Here is a 15,292-nt window from a genome sequence, read left to right on the forward strand (position 1 = left end):
ATGTAAAGAAGGCACTGAGAATCTCAGCCTTTTCCTCAGCAGGATATTTATAGTATGGAGTACAGAGCAGGATCACAAACACAAGTGAAGATATCCTCCCATGAAGTAACTGAAAGAGGGCCCAAGTAGTGTGTGAGAAGCTTTATAACTCTTCTCCAAAGTATTGCTTTTTGAAAGATTGCACTGAAAACTTTCAAAACATCAGGCAGGAAATAATCTGTCTAAGACTACAGAAAAGCAGGAACAACATGTCTGAAGAAAGAAAATGATTTAGCACTTGTTGGGTCTGCATATCTTTATGAACACTCAGTGCCAACATGTTCTATTCTGCTATTCACATGACATGAGAAGAAAAAAACTCATTCACAACATGGTAGCACACCAAGGTTAGCTTAAGTGTTCCAGTATGGGAAGAAGGGTAAGCTTTAGAAAATTATCTGGCAAGAGGAGACATAGAAAGTTAAGCTGTTATTAAAGTACAACAGAATTGTGAGGAGTCATTATCAGTTTTCTTTTCCTGATATGCATGAGCTTAGTCTTCCAATATTGAAAAACCATTGCCCTCTGGGAAGGAAAACAAACAATTTACTTTGTTCTACCATTTGTTAAATCATAAGTTAGACAGTAACAGAGCATGTGTAAGAAAAATATGGCACAACAACCTCCACATATGGTTATGTGAGCTCACATATGAGCCTGAGAAAGTTCTAAAGAACTGGTGGTTAGCACAGTGGTAGGGTTCCTGTGATCCTCAGTGAGGTAGAATTTTTTAATTATGTATAAGATATGAAAAGCATCTGAAACAGGATACCTTCTTGTGCTCTTAAAACTTTATATTTTGAAAATTCACATTACTTCAGCTACAGAAGGTGTTCATGGAATTGTTCTGAAGAAGTGACCTGCACTTGTCTGTTAGTTCTGAATCTATTGTGACTTACTGCAATCAGGAGGATGAAGCGGTCATTTCAGAAAAACAAATAGTGCCATAGCAATGGGGTAAAGATGTAGTCCATTTTCTTCAGTAAAATACTTCCTTGAACTATTGACTTTTCCAGATGCTGCCAGTGCATCTGAGAGGCAAGTTACAGTTCAAAACATTATAGATTCTAATCAAATGTGTTTAGCTTTCATACTCATCCTTGCCAATTATGTTAGAGGTATAGATATCCCAAGAAACCTCTGTTTTGGAGGCAAGCAAATTATAAATATAATGCTGTGTACACATAAGTTTTTCTTATCCCATACTTTAAACTCCTTCTACCTTTTCTGCTTCATACTGATGAAACTGTTGAGAAGACAAAGGGTATTTCTAAATAGGAAAGTCTTTTTTGGTAGCTTTGTCAGGAAAATAATTAAATACATTCTGTGTATTATAATGTTTAAGGGCTTTGCTTTTATAACACAGTTGTAAGTTCTATAGCCCCATGTAGGGCTCAAACCCAGGGTATACATGTATGCCTACTGAAGCAATTTAAAGAAACAAAAAGATGGAGGGTTGTACTATTGAAATAATAATAATAATAATTAATAAAAAAAAAAAAAAGAAAAGAGGTTACATATTGCTTTCTAAATCATATATAAATATTCAGGATAAAAAAATATATACTGTATGATATTTTGTTCTGGAGATGGAAGAACAATAATTATTCAACAACAGTTATTTAGTTATTTATAACTATTGATAGTAATAGTTATTTATAACAGTTGTTATGGAGGAAGAAGAGAAACAGAAGGTATAGAATGGCACACAGCAAAAACACCTGTAGACTGACCTCTAAAAAATAGCCTAATAATAATGTCTATTAGTCAAAGAGAAACATGCCTATGGTAGGCAACACTTCATTTCAGTCATTGAAACTGGACAAAACAAAACAAGGAGTCAATCCTGTATAAGAAGAGAGATGGAGGAAGTTACCAAATAACAAAACTTTTCCTTCACTCTTAACTCTGGCTCAAAAATATGACGGACGTGCAGGAGTGAAGCTATAGAACAATAAACACTAAGTTTCATTGTCTTCTAAAGGATGCGTGTGGGATTGATTTTGTATTTGGATTTTTTTTTTTTTAGTAACTGCAAACAGAAACTCTTTTATTCAAAGAAAGGAAATAAAGGGCATGGATGATTTCTTGATTGCAGCTGAGTCAGAAAAGTCTCTAGATTTCAGTCAAAACATATCTGTTAAAGTCACTGCAATAACTCCTGCCACAGTTGGTAAAAGCCTGTCCATATTTTTGGTGACAAATCCAGCCCATCTCTGCCAGTCTTAATTTCATCCTTAGATATACTTGTAGGATTCTATTTCTTACTTTAGTCATGGAGGCTGATAACATGATGGATTTCAGGACTTATCACTGTAAGCTCAAACTGCACATCATTACTGGATAAAGAAAAAGAGAAACTTCAATAAGCAGCTGCAGAGAAATGCTTGAATAATTTGGTCTGAACCAGTGTTTCTGCCACTTAAAGTTCAATCATAGAGGATTCTTTAATTTTTTACAGTAGTAGACTTTATGTTTGCTTTACTGTTCCTTGTTTTCCCTGGGTTTCTCTATCCCTGCCCATTAGATGGTGTGATTGGTGTAGACAAGAAATATTGTTCCAGCCTTGGAAAGGTAGTTGGAAGCTGCCCTGAGGGAGGCCCTGAAAATACTTCCACCATGGTGGATGGCACACCAATGTGTCACTGAACATTAGCTGCCATAAACAAGACACCAGAAAGAGGCAAAGTCAAGTAAAGGATGTTCCAGACCAATCAGCCCATTCATAGACACAGCTCCAAGCAGCAATGGCAGTGTTCAGGAAAGAGAGGAGCATGAAAGTGCTCTTAAGAAGAAAAATATCTATATGTCATGAAGCAGTCAACCAAGATATCCTTCCGTCTTTGTGTGGCACTTCTTCAGCCAGGCACTTCCCACTCTTCTTCTGTGTTCCCATGCATTCATAAGGGCAGGCAACCTTCCTCTTCTAATTGTTCCTCTTAACACGAAGAGGCTTTTTACTCTGTTGGTGGCCTCATTTCTCTGAATAGAGAAACATCACTTTTTCTTTTTTTTTTTTTTTTCTTTAGAAGTGTAACATAGAAATGCAAGAAACTCACTCCATTCTCCCTGTACAGTCAGTTAATCCTCATAACCCCTTTTCCTAGCACTAAAGTGTAGATTTCACCTCTGTCTCATCAAGCTGTGGAGGTCCTATATAAGTTCAGATATCATATAGCCAAAAAGTCTCGAGTGTGTTCTTTGCCTTGACAATGGGGATCCTAGACATCAGCCCTCCAACTCTAAGTGGGATATTTTACCTGTGACATTGATAACAATCTTTTTTTTTTTTTTTTTTTTTTTTTTTTATTAAAATCTCCTGACTTGAAATTCTGACTGGTGCTTTTAGGATCCCAGAGCTCTACGGAAGCCACTTTTTTTTTTTTTTTTCAGCCTAGCTCATTTTGCACATTTATTGCTCATCCTACCAAAATTATTATTATTCTGCATTAGAAATACTTATCTGTATTTCACCATCTTTATTGCAGTGAAATCAAAAGCCTAGTAGAATATAGCTTCAGCCTTCAAAAATACTGTGGGGCAAGCAAACAACCCTGGTGAGCAAATGCATATTTTAGGGAGGGCATTGTAGGTATATGACCTGTAGGTATATGACAAAGGATTCAGAGAATGAAGCAATTTCAAATAAAATACATCAAAATCATCTTGGTAATCCCAGCTAAATGTATCTGTGAATCAAGTGCTTAGGTGAGTGAAGTCTGCATGCCAAGAGGCACAGTGAATGATGCTGTGGTATCTCCCTACAACTTCTAGTAAGGACTTCCTCAATCCAAGACACAGTCACAGGAATTTGGGAAGGAGTACTCTGGGCAGGTCTGTTTCATGCTTTTTTTCAAGCACCCCTTCTTTGTTTAGATAATTACACTCCCAGAGGGTCACACAAAGGTTGTCTCAGTTCCTATGTGATAAGGAGCTCACACGACATCTGAGGAGGTAGCTTCAAATTCCTCTTTACATGAGAAAGAATAGGAGTTTGAAGACAAATATCCCTTATTTCAGATGAGTATCCAAACCACTATATCTCTGCTAGGAATATTTTTGAAAACCTCCCTCATTTTGATGAGAAATGGACACAAATCTTTTCTTGGTAGCTTTTATGACTAGCACTGAGTTAAACACCAGCACAGTTCTTTGGTTCTACTTCAGGGTCTTGCCTTGGAACATACTTGCCATATATTTCTCTGATACTTCTTCACTTACAATTTACTCCTTTTCTGGTGGTTTGCACCATAACTACTCCTTATTTTGGTGGTTTGTACCATACTTCATCAAATTCCTCTAGTAGAAAGAGAGTCTAGAGTTGTTCCTTTGAGATCTTTTCTTCACTTCTTTTAACATCACGCACATGTATGCTGCTGACCACTATCTCTCATGATTCTTAATACTAGTGTATCTTGAGGAATAAAGATCTTCTAAAGCTGGCAGAGCCTCACTGTTCCCAGATCTTGTCACTGCTATCTTCTTTTCCTGCATTTCTGGATTCACACTGTAACCATAGTATGAATAGACATCAGGTTGTTGGAGTGAGAATTTCTCTGTGCACTTTGGTCTCACCACACCATCAGCTTCTGATGAGTGATGAGAAAGCAGAGTAACATTCACCTCATGACCCTGGGGTGAGTGAGGACTCATCTATTGGGTATACATTTCATCAATATACATCCTTAGTGAGAAACATCGTTCCACACTAAAAAGCAGGAGACAGAATGGAAGTTCTGTTCTAGATTAAGATTTACCCCAGTGTGTCATTCCCTAGGTTTCTTCAGCTGGTGTACAGTTAGGAGCCAGGCAGAACCACAGATACACAAGTCATAGGCATTCCTTAATGTCACATTTTTGGATATGTGGAAAAAAATGACTCTGCTTGCTATTCCACAAAAAGGCAGAAAAAACTCTGCAATGACCTAACTCTGAAGCATCCTTTTGTTTGGTTATAGACATCACCTGCATTAGAAGACCCATTCCACAGTGTCCGAGTTTGAGTTTCAGAGCACAAATTGTCAGTAATTTCAACAATCATTCAGTGATGTCAGTGTCAGAGTTTCATAGCTTCAGGCATCTGGAGTTCAGCATAGCGTAGATACCCCATGGCTATATAAAAATAAATTGGAAACAAGCTGGCAAGGTAGAACAGATATACTCTTTGGGTGAAAATAGTGCTTCCCAGGAGAGTGCAGTTAAGCAAGATGCTTACATGTACTTCTATACTGAGAAGACCAGAACTTGTGTCAGTGAGGCTGTCTTGAGAACAAATGAGTTCAGAAGAGCTAACAGGTTACACATTTCCATTCATCTGCCTTTGTACAGCCATTGCTAAGGAGCCCTTACAGCAAATGAGAGGTAGGAAAGGGAGGTCCAGCTCAATGCCCATACAGTCTATTACACTCCTTCCTTAAGATACAGTAAGAAATAAAATGCATGTAGGCACCCACTGCACCCCAAGGGTTGAACCTTCTGGGGATTGGTCTGCTCTCAGGGATGGGTGGCTGTGCTTGGTCTGGCCTGATGCCAAATGCAGAAATGGAGAGAAGTGGTTGGACTTTTGCCAGCCTCTCTCACTGCTGAGTCAAGAGAGTCTCAGTGGAATGAGAATGTGACCTGGTGTGTTCAGCTCATACAAAATACTGAGGTCTGCAAAAATATGAAGCATTATGAGAGTAAACGTACAAGCATCTAAGACTCTGAGCTATTGAAATAATGAAAGATGAATAGCTACATTTCAACAGTTAATAGCCCATCAAGGATAAAAAAAGAATTCCTCCCTATGCTGCAGAAATTGTTAAAATTGAGCTGTTAGAAGCTGACCATGTTTCTTTAAAAAGAAATTCTTAACTTGTCCTGTTCCCACACTGCTGTATGTACAATATAGGAATTCAAATTAACACAGACTAAATAAAGTTTTGAAATATAAAGGTGAATATGAGTCAAGAATACATTATGCATAAAGTTTACAAATGGTGTTGACAAGTGTCATCACATCTAAATAGTATCTACAGCACTCTTCAGGAAATTACTAATGCTGTTTGACTGCCTCTTTTCTTTAGTGGAATATGTATCAGTCAAATAGAAATACCTAAATAGCTATATTATCTACAGTTATAAAACATCATTACTTGTTTTTTATTGCTTTACTTTTTATAATATTGTACTTTATTTTTATTAGGAGACAAATAAAAGCAATACCTTTACACACCAAATAAGCGATCTTTTCAAATTTTCTTGCTCGGTTTCTTTTCTTAAATCTCTGGTCATACTTCTCTTACCTGTTTCTGGATGGTCTGATGTTTATTGTCATGCAGTCCCCTTAACTACCCTGTCATCAAGCCTGGCCCTTGATGACACCAACAACTCTTTACTGGTCCCAACACCCAGGCCTGCCCTACCCATCTCAGCCCACTCTAGGGCCATCAGTCCCTGCCCCAGAAAAGCCATAAAACGCCAGTCTCCAGCTCCATGCGCTGATGTCTCTGCCCATCTCCATCCCCATGGGGCTGGCTGTGGTTGCTCCCTGCTCTGTCCTGCTCCTTGGCTGGGGTGGCAGGGCAGAGTCTGGCAGACAGGGTTTCCTCCCCCTAGGGGGCTGCCCTTGGACCCAGATAGTCCCCAGTACATGCTTTACCTTCACAACTGGACCGTGTCCAGCTATGGCCTTACCAATACTCAATAGAGAGGGAGGATTATTTCACAACCCTTAAAAGACTACCTTTCTGCTTATACACCACAATATTTTTTTTCCCTGCAGCAGCATGACATTGTTGGCTCAATTTCAATAAACCCAAATCATTTCTTGCAGAAATGCTATTTAAGCAGCAATTTTCCATCATGTGGTAATATAACTGATTATTTCTGCCTATATATGGTACTTTCCATTATCTTCCAGTGAACTTCATCTTTTGTTGTTTTCTTTGTTTTCTAGATCACATCTTGAATTAGCCAAAATTATTTTAAAACCTTTTTGTGCCCTTTAACTACTGATACCCCTCATGCTTAGTAATGACAGCATTTATTCCTGCATCCTGTCTTTTTTCCCTGGTAGATATTTTAAAGTGTAAATAACGCAACGCCATTGAGGTTAAAGAAAGTCAGTGACCTATGATCACAGACAAAATGGTCCACCAGGATAAGTTTTTTAAGACTAACTCACAAAAATATACATAGCTGAGTGATCAAGGGGAACATTTATGGTACCAAGTGGTCTGGGAAAATGCTCAGATCAAATACAGAGAAAGACTTTCATTTTTTTTCCTGAATTTGTGGCACTAAATCTTTACTAGTTTGCCATCCTTTTGATAAGATTCTGTCAGTTTCTGTAAAAATTAGGAAAGCCCTTGCCCACTAAACTCTTTTCTTCTATAATTCCTGCAGAAATCTCAAAAGAGGTCAACTGCTATATAAAGGCCATTTCTTAAACCAGTGACCACAACTTCTTCCATACATACTTCTCTCATTTTCTAAAATTCCATATAGTTCTTTACTATATCTAAGCATTGCCTCCCATCATGTGCTGAAAATCTACTGGAATCAGAAATATTCTGTTACATGTTTGTAGAAAGACTTGTGTAATGGCATTGTAGCCTCAAGATGTTATTATAATTCAAAGGGAAAAAAATGCAATAACTTAGACCTATCAAAAGAAAAAAAAAAAAGTTATCTCTAATATAGCATGATGTGAACCTTATTGGAATCGACATTTGAAATCAACAGGCTGTGGTATCACAGTGCACTGATACTGCTAAAATAAAATATCTGAGCTGTTGCAGGCTGAAAACTTCCACTGCAAATGTCTTGAATATAGAGATGCCAGAAAACTTCCAGCAGGTTGCAGTACAGTATGGAGCTTCCTCCTAACAAAGCATTGGAATTTAAGAATTTTGGCTCCCGGTATGTTTCCAAAGTGAATCATCCTGTTTACATCCTCATAAAAATGAGAGTAGCCACAACCATCCTCTGTGTGAATTATATTTATGTTGCCATTATAAATAATATTAATCACAATAACAGTACTTGTGGTTTGACTCTCAGATGAAGCTATTTACCTTGGTTTTAGAGTCCTATGGGTGTAATAGGCATTATCCATGACTAGTTCATGGAAAAGACTTTGGATGTTCTGTAGATCCAGGCATTACCTGGCAATGAGATGATATGCTCCTTGGCTCTTAGAAACCTTACAAATTTGAAAACACAATACATGCAGGTTTTAAGGCTGACATTGCCTCTTCAAGTTATGTGAGAGAAGATCAAATTAACCTAACATGTAGAGCAGACCACCTACAGCAAAGTTTTTTCTTCTTCTGAATCGCCAAGAACCTGAAATTGCTACCGAAAAGAGAACAGATTTCCAGGTTTGATCTGGTACAGCAAATCCTTCAACACTAGAAAATGACAGGTTTTGGTGACTTAAAAAAAAAAAAAAAAAAAAAAAAAAAAGGTACAAATCAGATAGACTGCTCAAATAAAGAGTCTGTTATCCTCCCCTTATGCCAAGGAAGATGATGTTATTGAATGTAAAAACAAGATAATAGAATGGAGAAACAAGTGTTATGCTAATTCCATACACATAAATGGTATCATTTCAGAGTATGACTAAAGATTGCCATGAGTCAACGATTCCTCCAAAACATTTTGTCTAAGAACACCTACCATCCCCAGCTTGACTGGCAATAAGTAGATTAACATGTTTCAGTTATGATGGGTGCTCAGTTTGAAATAAGTCCCTGTTAATATCAGCACAACAGACTGCAGTGTTCTCTCTGTGATACGGCAAAGCCCCTTAAAGGGTTATTTTACACACTCTCCATTTTGTAGTGCAAGAAACAAAAAATAAGTTGAGGGAGTTGAGGCAAGGTTTATGTTGCTGGGGAAAAGCATTGCCAAACCCAGTCAAATTAAACCTTGTGTTTATCTGCAGGCCAGCAAAACATGGGGTCCTACACATTTGCATATGCAAAGTACCAGATGAAACATTTCAGAATCATGAGCCAGGTTCTTTTTGAAACTTACCTGGCATCCTGCCAACCTGGTAGAGAGCTGCTTCAAAACTCAGTCTAGAGACTCTGCAGCTAAAATGACAGAGTGACGGGCTTCTTCTGGCCCAGACTCTCAGCATTTCTGAAGCTTTCATCATCTTTGAAACTCCGTCAATCCTGGAAGCATGGAAATCCAGCCTAAGCCATTGGCACAAGGATTCCAGGTCCCCTGGTTTGTGAAAGGAACAGGCTGCAAAGCAATGAGATTCCAAGAGCAAAAAAGTTGGGTTTGTTTATTTATTTATTTATTTATTTAAAAATTTAACAGAATTATTTTCCACCAAGTAGAAGAAGGAGAAGAAACAAAAATGGGATTTCCTTTTCATTGGAAACATCAATGTTTCTAGCTCTTGTTCCCGTTCCAAGGTTTAATACACTCACATAAGCACACGCATGCATACACAACCCTACCAGACTTTCCCCCCTTTGATCTGGCTGATGGGGATTTCCTCTTAGGATATGTCTTATACTGCAGTAACTGCAGGATACTGATCTGGATGGTCTTAAAATCTCATACAATATAACAGCTCTCTATTTGCAGCCTAATTAGATTTATTGTATACATCCACAGGAAACATCTCCATCCTGTAACAAGAAAAACACTTTGAGATCTGCTTGTGAAAGCCTCTACATACAGCTAAGAATTATTCTTCCAAGTGTAAAAGTTATACAGAATAACCTTATGTGTTCTTTTTTAGATTTAGCTTCTTTTGAACATGTCAAATGCAAGTCTCTTTTTCAGTATTAATATCAATTGTAGCTTTGCCCATCAGGCTATCACTCCTACCACTTGCTGTTGCAGATAACAAATCAAGAACAAAATGCTTGTGAGTGGTCTGACTGCCACAGATTATAAAGATTTTGCTTGTAGTGCATTGAGAGGAGAATTTAATAGTTCATTTCCTTTTAACTTCTCTTGCAATTAACATGCAAGTCAAAGGTCTTTTGTATTAGAAGAAAAAAATTTTTTTCAAAGGAATCCCATGAAGCATCAAGAACTGTCTACTACTTTGTAAAAAGTATTATTCTTTCAGCAATGCTGGTGCTCTGGGGATTCACCAATCTTAACAGCATTACATGAGAATTGTGGTGGGTGTAGAGGAGAGAAATGAACTAAGAAAGAGCCTGTTTCTAAAACGTGGTTGGAAGAGGATGTTAGGACGGAAGGAAATTTTGGGTAGCCCCAAGAGCAATGCAAAGAACAGCAGTTCTGTTTTGGGATTTTTTTGTTTGTTTGTTTGTTGTTTTTTTGTTTGTTTGTTTGTTTGTTTTTTCCCTTCAAATTATTGAAACAGTATTTGATTTTCAATTAGAATAAATGTGCTCCTTTCTCAAGGGAGAAAAATAATCTTTTTCTAATCAATCTTGTATGATCTAAGGATACTGTTGGTTTTTAGGTTTTATTCTGAATAAATAAATAAATAAATAAATAAATAAATAAATAAATAAATAAATAAAAGAACAACCAACAAACAAAACAGCAATAAAACAAAACCAACAAACCCACTTTCATCTGCAACCAAAATTTAAAAGAATAATTTATAAATAAAAAAAAATGAAATTCACTCTTTTAAAAATTATTTTCTAAGAGCTGAAAATTTTCATCATGTTAATGTCTTTCTGAAGGTTAATTTTCAGAGAAACTGCAACAATTACAAAATAGGCAAACCAATATTTTTTCAGTAGAAAGTAACATGGTAAGTACATTCCTGATGAGGAAAAAGTTGGCCTGGGACAGGGTGGGGGGAAATACAGCTCTATCCTTTGGTTTGGAGACTCATCTCCAGTCCCTCCTCTCCCTCCATAAAATCCATGTGCTTAGACCACCTTCAGACCCTTGCATGTGGGCATGCATAGCTGTGGAGGGACAGAGGGAAGAATTTTGTTTGTATGTGATGGATCTTGGATATGGATCCAATATGATGGATATTGCTTGGAGAAGCTATAACATGCACAGTAAAAGAAAAAGAAAAACTAAAACTAAACAAAATATAATCTTTAAAACACAAATATTAAAATTCATTTATATTTCTACCTCTTAGTTCTATAACTCTGCCTTTTTTTTTTTTTCCCTGCCATATGGTATTATTGAGGTATGCAATAATTTAGCTACATTGCCTGCAAATTTTGAAATATTTAATTGATATTTTCAGTGCACTGAGAAAAATTATCTGCAAACCCCAGCTAATGTTGATTATTTCCATCATCTGTTAAGTTTTCTGTCCTTCTCCTCTTTCTCTCTGATATTTCAGTTCATGGTACCTTGTTTTCTTCTTTCACTGTAGCTCTCATTATTCAGTCTGTGTGCTTTTACTAGCTAGTTATGATGTTTAATCCATTCCTTTTTGCTCCTTGCTTGCTTTCATACAGACATCATATTGAGGTATGCATTCATTTAAGAAAAAAATAAATGATAGGTTTTAAAAAAGGAGACTCAATCAATACCAGAAGGTGTTTTCTTCTTTTTTTTTTTATATTACTATTATTATTTTTATTAGAATGTCTAGAATGTCTAAGCTGTTGTCAAGGAGAAAGACAAAATAAATAATTAGAGGAAAAAAAAAAAAAGCAGGTAAGGAGGAAATGCGAAGTATTTTCCACATGTTCTGTCAATTCTACCGTTACTGAAATTTCATATTTCATGTGTACCTGAGAAGATAGATAGGCTATATGTTGACTGTACATTTTTCTTTTTTTTTTTTCTTTTGTTTTCTTTGCTTTGCTTTGCTTTTCCTTACTTTGCTTTTCATTATTTTGTGAAAACTATTGAAATAAACAAGATATATAGTAACAAAAACATTCCTTCATAATGTATTAAATATTGAGGTTACCTTTATTGGAGAAACCTGGAGTGCTTTACAGAGCCCAGTGCCAGTCCTGCAATCCCAAAGACATAAATAATCTCACTAAACTCGATGAGATCATTATTTGCATGATTAAATATCATAACATTAAGCTGCACATAAATGTTACTGCTGTGGGTAGAGAGGGGGAAGAAGGAGAGGAGTGTGACATAAACTTTCAGGTGACAGAAGAGGGATGAATTCTGTCTGATTTCATCCTTCAAAAGCCTTGTAGTGACAGTATTATTTTTAAATGGCTTTTAGTGATTTTGTGACACTGCCAAGTCATTTAGCTCTATTAAAAAGAAAAAAAAAAAATCAATCGCAACAGAGACCAAATAATGTGTGGTACTAATCAAGGTCCAACTAAGCCCTCTCAGGACTCACAGGGCTCAGGAAGGATTTGTGAAATTCCCTTGTTTCACCCCCAGCTTGTCCACCTGGTAGTGGCAACAAGGGCTTTGGCAGACCCATACCTCTCCTGCATCCTTCCTTAACACTCTGCAGGTCCCAGAACATTGCTGCCGCGGGTCTCTATACTCAGAAATCTCTTGTGCCCTCTTGATAGCCTTGCACAAAGACATCCAGTACTTCTGAGGCTGAGATTCAGAAATACACACAAGAAATGCACACAGAGGCTGTTACCTAAATGCACTGCACTATTTTGCCATCAGCACTGAGGAGGGAGTAGGCTTGCTAAACCCACAGATGGCACAGAGTTAGGGTGGACTGCTGGCATGGAGGAGGGCAGGTTTAGTATTCAATGTGATCTAAGCAAATTGGGAATACAGGCTGGAAAAAGTAAATGAACTTTAGTAAAGTTAAATGCAAGGTACTTCATGTAGGCAGTAATGCACATATGGAGCAAGTAACACCTGCCCAGGCCTTGAGTACAGCAAAGAAGCTTCAGTAAGTCATCAGTTGTGGATAAGCCTGTGACTGGAAGAAAGCAGACATCTCACACAGTGTATAAATAGAAGTGCAGCTCATAAGCCATTGTAAATTTTCCAGCGTGGAACTTAGTTGAGTTGTGGGCATCTCAGACTGGAACGAAGAAAACCAAATGATTAAACAAGTATACAGAAAACAGAACAAACTAAAAAGAGTCATCAGAGACCTAGAAATATGATCTGTGAGGAAAAAAATTATGTCAGAAATGAGGTTGTTTAGCCTAAAAAAAAAAGGGGGGGGGGAAGAGGGAAGGGATGGAAGAGGCATTCATTAAATATGCCTAGACTGCTGCCAGGATAATCTGTTCTGCCTGTCCATGGTGGACAAGACGGGAAGTGATGTGCTTAGTGAGTGCTGCAAAGAATATTCAGGTTAGATATTATGAAAATGATAAGGATGGAGAAGCATAGAAATAGACTGCCTGGGGAGATTCAGAACCTTCGCTGCAGAAACAATGGTAAGGGTAGAGCTCACTCTGCTATGGGGCCCAAGGACCATTCCAGCACTGTGATTCAGTGATTTTAGCAATATTATACAACTGAGAGCTGATTCATCTTATTTCTTTGGAATGGATGTCTCTGTAAGCTGTGTTACATATTTGTCTCCTCTTCCTTTGATTTTGCATGATTTGTGTTGAGCAATCAGGATGAACAAGATGGTTGTTGCTGTGCTCTGGGGTAATACCACTAATAATTACAATTTCTTTTACCATGTTATGACTTCCCCACTTACAGGAACATTTTCATCTTTAAGTTGTGCTGCTTTCATTAGGATTTATCTAGGAGTAAGGATGTGTGTCTCTATTTTTATTGCAAAACTAGATTTAACCCTTTCCAAGTTAGCAGCATGCCAGAGGGTCATGCTGACCCACAGGAAAGACCTGGTGCTTTCACAAAAGCACCACTTGTTCCTTATCTGGGCTCTCTAGAACAAGAATTTCCTCTGCTCATATCTGTACAAAACTGCCTCACACATGGGACGCAGACTTGGCTGGAGTCCTCAAATCCGTTGTAGTGCAAGTATAGAAACAATCAGTTAAATCCTTCCTAAATCTCTGTGCCTTCCTTACAATAATAATAAAAGGTAAGCTACATTATGACAGTTGGAGGGCTGTTAATGGAGGATCAGGCACACTGGAAGAGGAGCACCACACAGCGTGGTCACGTACCTGAGCTTCCAGCAGAAGCCAGGGCTACAAGCTGGGTAACATGGCTCCTGTCCCATGCAGGGTGAGAAATTGGACACTAAAAAGGGATCTGCACTACCCATAACACCCAGAATAAAACAATCTAATTTCACCATGCTTCACTTGAAGCTGCTGACAGCTAGTCACTTACAAAAAATAAAAATAAAATATGGGGAGGGAGTGAAATTCAGGTCTCGCTTCTTAAGTGTCACTCTGGATTTCCAGGCAGTGCCTCTGTCCACACAAACCCTCACTGCTGACAGAAGGCAGCTACCCATTTATCTCAGAGAATTCTGCAGAAATCATTATTGTCTTTTGAAATACAAAGAAAACTCCTCTTCTGGATTTACAGTAGTCTAAGGTGTCAATTTTTTTCTTTTTCAGCTGCTCCTACTGGTAGTGTTTCTGCTCCAAAAACTGCATTTCCCCCAGGGCAGGCTTCAGCCACTTTAATAAGATTTATTCTGGGAACAGAAAAAGTGGAAGAGGTAAAGACTGATACCTCCTACCGCACTTCTCCAGGCTGTGCACAAAGCATTCGGGTTTGCTGGCACCAGCAGAGCCGGCACATAGAGGAGCAGGAACAATTTCACCTGGCAACATGGGGGGGGGGGGGGGGGGGGGGGGGGGGGGTAAGGAGTGCCTCTAGCTGCAGCCTGTATGCATGGGACAGTTTCTATTCTTTATTCGGGGTTTGTAACATAAATGCTGAGGATGGGCTGTGACACACACACACACACTGTCAGTTGTCCCTGGGTGGTTACTGCCACAATCCTGGCAGGGACAGCACTTTTCTCAGAGGTCCTGAGCTCACCCAGGCAGAGGTGAAGATGGTTCCCAAGGCTCTCCCACCCTGGACAGGAGCAGTAATTCCCAGTCAGGGCCTGAGCCTACTCCCACTCGGCTGCCAGGGCAGAGGGATGCCTGGCTTCAGCACCAGCCCTTACTGACAGATGTACGAATCCACTAGGCACTGCGGGATGGAGCAGGGCACCTCCAAGAAGTGCAGTTGAAACAAATCACAGCCACAAGCGGAGGGCTTGCTGAGCACCCATCCTACCTTGGGGTCCCCCAGATCCTTCTCCTGCACCCCACACCCCGCACCCCCCTCACTCCCCCTCCCGGAGCCGCGGCTGCGGCTGCTTTAACCGGGCAGGGAGGGGGGATGCGGGCAGCCCCGCCGATGTCGTGGGCATCAGCTGACCGAGCCGGGCTCTGCCTCCTCC

This window comes from Anas platyrhynchos, chromosome 2, assembly GCF_047663525.1.
Source record: "Anas platyrhynchos isolate ZD024472 breed Pekin duck chromosome 2, IASCAAS_PekinDuck_T2T, whole genome shotgun sequence".
NCBI classification, from domain to species: Eukaryota; Metazoa; Chordata; class Aves; order Anseriformes; family Anatidae; genus Anas; species Anas platyrhynchos.